This window comes from Neovison vison, chromosome 11 (genome assembly GCF_020171115.1).
Source record: "Neovison vison isolate M4711 chromosome 11, ASM_NN_V1, whole genome shotgun sequence".
Lineage (NCBI taxonomy): Eukaryota > Metazoa > Chordata > Mammalia > Carnivora > Mustelidae > Neogale > Neogale vison.
Window position 1 is genome coordinate 87839926 of NC_058101.1, and position 5440 is coordinate 87845365.

A 5440-nucleotide genomic window follows, 5' to 3' on the forward strand; every position below is an offset into this window, starting at 1 on the left:
CTTCAATTTCTTTCATGAGTGTTCTGTAGTTCCTCAAATACAGATCCTTTACCTCTTTGGTTAGGTTTATTCCCAGGTATCTTATGGTTCTTGGTGCTATAGTAAATGGAGTCAATTCTCTAATTTCCCTTTCTGTATTTTCATTGTTAGTATAAGAAAGCCACTGATATCTGTACATTGACTTTGTATCCTGCCACATTGCTGAATTGCTGTATGAGTTCTAGTAGTTTGGAGGTGGAGTCTTTTGGGTTTTCCACATAGAGAATCATGTCATCTGCGAAGAGAGAGAGTTTGACTTCTTCATTGCCAATTTGGATACATTTTATTTCTCTTTGTTGTCTGATTGCTGTTGCTAGGACTTCTAATACTATGTTGAACAAGAGTGGTGAGAGTGGGCATCCTTGTCGTGTTCCTGATCTCAACGGGAAGGCTGCAAGCTTTTTCCCATTGAGGATGATATTTGCTGTGGGTCTTTCATAGATAGATTTTATGAAGTTCAGAAATGTTCCCTCTATCTCTATACTTTGAAGTGTTGTAATCAGGAACGGATGCTGAATTTTGTCAAATGCTTTTTCTGTATCAATTGAGAGGACCATGTGGTTCTACTCTCTTCTCATATTAACTTGTTCTATCACATTGATTGATTTGCGAATGTTGAACCATCCTTGTAGCCCAGGGATGAATCCCACCTGGTCATGGTGGATAATCTTTTTAATGTGCTGTTGGATCCTGTTTGCTAGGATCTTGTTGAGAATCTTAGCATCCATATTCATCAGTGGTATTGGTCCAAAATTCTCCTTTTTGGTAGGGTCTTTGCCTGGTTTGGGGATCAGGGTAATGCCGGCTTCATAGAAAGAGTCTGGAAGTTTTCCTTCTGCTTCAATTTTTTGAAACAACTTCAGGAGAATAGGTGTTATTTCTTCTTTGAAAGTTTGGTAGAATTCCCCAGGGAATCCATCAGGTCCTGGGTTCTTGTTTTTTGGGAGGTTTTTGATCACTGCTTCAATCTCGTTACTAGATATCGGTCTATACAGGTTGTCAATTTCTTCCTGGTTCAATTTTGGGAGTTTATAGTTTTCCAGGAATGCATCCATTTCATTTAGGTTGCTTAGCTTATTGGCATATAACTGTTGATAATAACTTCTGATGATTGTTTCTACTTCCTTGGTGTTAGTTGTGATCTCTCCCTTTTCATTCATAATTTTATGAATTCCAGGATCTATAAAGAACTCCTCAAACTCAACACACACAAAACAGACAATCATATAAAAAAATGGGCAGAAGATATGAACAGACACTTCTCCAATGAAAACAAATGGCTATCAGACACATGAAAAAATATTCATCATCACTAGCCCTCAGGGAGATTCAAATTAAAACCACATTGAGATATCACCTTAAACCAGTTAGAATGGTCAAAATTAGCAAGACAGGAAACAACATGTGTTGGAAGGGATGTGGAGAAAGGGGAACACTCCTACACTGTTGGTGGGAATGCAAGTTGGTGCAGCCTCTTTGGAGAACAGTGTGGAGATTTCTCAAGAAATTAAAAATAGAACTTCCTTATGACCCCGCAATTGCACTCCTGGGTATTTACCCCAAAGATACAGATGTAGTGAAAAGGAGGGCCATCTGTACCCCAATGTTTATAGCAGCAATGACCACGGTCGCCAAACTGTGGAAAGAACCAAGATGCCCTTCAACGGATGAATGGATAAGGAAGATGTGGTCCATATACACTATGGAGTATTATGCCTCCATCAGAAAGGATGAATACCCAACTTTTGTAGCAACATGGACAGGACCGGGAGAGATTATGCTGAGTGAAATAAGTCAAGCAGAGAGAGTCAATTATCATATGGTTTCACTTATTTGTGGAGCATAACAAATAGCATAGAGGACATGGGGAGTTAGAGAGGAGAAGGGAGTTGGGGGAAATTGGAGGGGGAGGTGAACCATGAGAGACTATGGACTCTGAAAAACAATCTGAGGGTTTTGAAGAGGTGGAGGGTGGGAGGTCAGGGTACCAGGTGGTGGGTATTATAGAGGGCATGTATTGCATGGAGCACTGGGTGTGGTGAAAAAATAATGAATACTGTTATGCTGAAAATAAAAAATAAATTTAAAAAAAAGAAACCAAGTTTGTGGTCATTTATTATAGCAGTCACAAAAAATTAATACAAGGGCAATACAAGTCAGTATCATCCTGAGATAGCACTATAATTCCAGCAGAATGGATAAAACTAAAATAACAATTCAAAGTGTTGATAAGAATGTGAAACAATGGAAATTCTCAATTACTGTCGTACATTGCTTCAACAGTTTTGAAAACAATTGGCATACAAAATTAACAAGGCAGGAAACAACGTGTGTTGGAGAGGATATGGAGAAAGGGGAACCCTCTTACACTGTTGGTGGGAATGCAAGTTGGTGCAGCCACTTTGGAGAAGTGTGGAGATTCCTCAAGAAATTAAAAATAGAGCTTCCCTATGACCCTGCAATTGCACTACTGGGTATTTACCCCAAAGATACAGATGTAGTGAAAAGAAGAGCCATCTGTACCCCAATGTTTATAGCAGCAATGGCCACTGTAGAAAGAACAAAGATGCCCTTCAACGGATGAATGGATAAGGAAGATGTGGGGCTTCTACACTATGGAGTATTATGACTCCAATTTTTGTAGCAACATGGACGGGACTGGAAGAGATTATGCTGAGTGAAATAAGTCAAGCAGAGAGAGTCAGTTATCATATATGGTTTCACTTATTTGCGGAGCATAACAAATAACATGGAGGACATGTGGAGATGGAGAGGAGAAGGGAGTTGAGGGAAATTGGAAGGGGAGGTGAACCATGAGAGACTATGGACTCTGAAAAACAACCTGAAGGATTTGAAGGGGCGGAGGGTGGGAGGTTGGTGGAGCCAGGTGGTGGGTATTATAGAGGGCACATATTGCATGGAGCACTGGGTGTGGTGCAAAACAGTGAATACTGTTATACTGAAAAGAAATTAAAAAAAAAATCTCACAGGTCAACTGCAAAAAAAAAAAAAAAAAGTTGGCATGAACATATGTATATATCATGACCAGCATGATTTCTACATATGTACCCAACAGAAATATGTGCACATGTGTGTCATGACACATACAAAAACTATTCCATGACAACAATATACATGAGTCAAAACCTGAAAACACTCTAAATGTTCATCAACAATAAAATCTATAATTATTATATTTACATAATAGAATGCATCTAAGAATGAAAAAAATTCACCTACATACAGCCACATGGATGAAGTGCAAACATAGCATTGACTGAAAGCAACCAAGAACAAAAGATATGTTTTGAAGTGATGCCATTTCTATAAAGTTTAAAACCAGGCATACCTAACTGTAGAGTTAGAAGTCATGATAGTGGTAAAAGGGAGAAAGCAGGAGGAGGAGGGGTTTTGCGGGGTATTTCTGAAGTCTTGGCATCTTTGTATATCTTGACTACCAAAGTGTTTACATTGTCTTAACCCCTTGAGCTGTTTACTTGGCTTGTGCATTTGTGTATTGTACTTCAATAAGAAAAAGTTTAAAAAATTATTCATGTCCACATTGCCAGGCATCGTGATTTTGTGTCATGTACACTAGCAATGTAGAGATAGTCCCAGGGTAAGGAAATTTGATCAACCAACACACTGACATATTAGAGAGGGCTGCCAAACATTCAGTTGCCAACAGCACCTAGTGGACCTTCATTTGTTCTCCACACCTTACTAATTATCAGAGCCAATACTGGAAAGAAACAACGTCTGTAATGAACATGCAAACATTTTCAACCAAATACATTTGTATGACATCGTGGTTATATCCATTTTTTGATGCTAATGTTGTATAATTATGCTCTATTTTTCCCTTGATCAGTCTTTAAAAACAAAAAAGAGAGATTTTATTTGTTTATTTGACAGAGAGAGAGCACAAGTAGGCAGAGCAGCAGGCAGAGGGAGAAGCAGGCTCTCTGCAGAGAAGGGAGCCGAATGTGGGACCTGATCCCAGGATCCTGGGACCATAACCTGAGCTGATGGCAGCTGCTCAACCATCTGAGCCACCCAGGCACCCTCTGTTAATTGGTCTTGCTAGAGGTTTTACCAGTTAGAACTTTTAAAGAATGAACTATTGGCTTTGTTTATCCTCTCTATTGTGTTTTTTTTTTCTATTGTATTGATTTTATTTTTATTTTAATTCCTCTTTTTTTTGACAGATCCTGCCGCAGGTTTATTTGTACAAATAGCACAGAAGGACACCAGCCCCATGTGGATAGAAGCCCAGGGGTCATACCAGTCCTTCCGTCCTCACACTGGCAGACAGAACCCTCTACAGTGGAGCCTTTGTGGGGGCCTGGGCACCTTGGGGAGTCTGAGCTGCAGCAGGAGCAGGAGCTGGAGCTGGAGCTGGAGCCGGAGTCACAGCCGAAGCCTGGGCCTTGGTTTGAGCCTCGGCCTCGGACTTTGGCTGGTAGAGCTTGAGACCCTTGGCATTGCAGGCACGAGCACGGTTCCCGAGCTTGGGGTGAGCGATGTAGGCAAGTCGATTGAGCTTGCGGCTGCTGCCCTTTGAGATCTTGGGCTTGACCTCCCTGGGCTTGACGAGGGCCTGGATAGCCTCTGCTCGTGCACTCATGGCCTTGGCATTGTTGGCCTGCATCTTCTTTAGGCCCTTCTTGTGCTTCTTGACAAAGCGCATGTTCCTCAGGAACTTGGGGTCTACCTCCTTAAGAGATTCCTATCTTTGGGACCGGGGTTTCTTGATGCCGTTTCTGTGCCATTTTTGTGACTGGTTGTGCGTGGTGTGGTTCTTGGACTTGGCCATGTCTGCACCGAAGCCCACGGCTCCCTAAGCTCTTCGGGCTGGAAGAGAAAGGGAGCTCCTCCTTTCTTTTTATTGGTTTTTGCTTTTTACCTTTAAGGTTACTTCTTTCTGTTACTAATGTTCAGCATTTTTTTTCCTAAGCATAAAAGTTTTCCTCAAATATCTCCTCTAAATATTTACTTCAATATGTAGTAGGCTTACTGTGATTTCATCCTAGGTTTTGAAATTTTTCTTGATTTATTATTTGACCAATAAGTTTTTAACGCAAGTATACTCTTTATTTTCCAAATATACAGGGAATTTTTAAATTTTTAAATGCTTTTTGATAATGATTTATAGCTGCATTGCATTATTGTCAGGAAGTGTCACCTGTATAATAACAATGATTTGAAAATTGTTGAAACTTACTCTTGTGTTTTTAAAACATGTTCACAAGAGGCGCCTGGGTGGCTCAGTGGGTTAAAGCCTCTGCCTTCAGCTCAGGTCATGATCCCGGGGTCCTGGGATGGAGCCCCCCCCACCCCCGAGTTGGGCTCCCAGCTCAGCAGGGAGCCTGCTTCCTCCTCTCTCTCTGCCTGCCTCTCT

At 41.0% G+C, this 5440-nt stretch overlaps 1 pseudogene; it reads right to left on the reverse strand.

Annotated features, from left to right (window-relative positions):
* Positions 1–4360: 4360 nt before the first annotated feature.
* Positions 4361–4896, reverse strand: LOC122890126 (annotated as a pseudogene).
* Between the last annotated feature and the right edge of the window lie 544 nt (positions 4897–5440).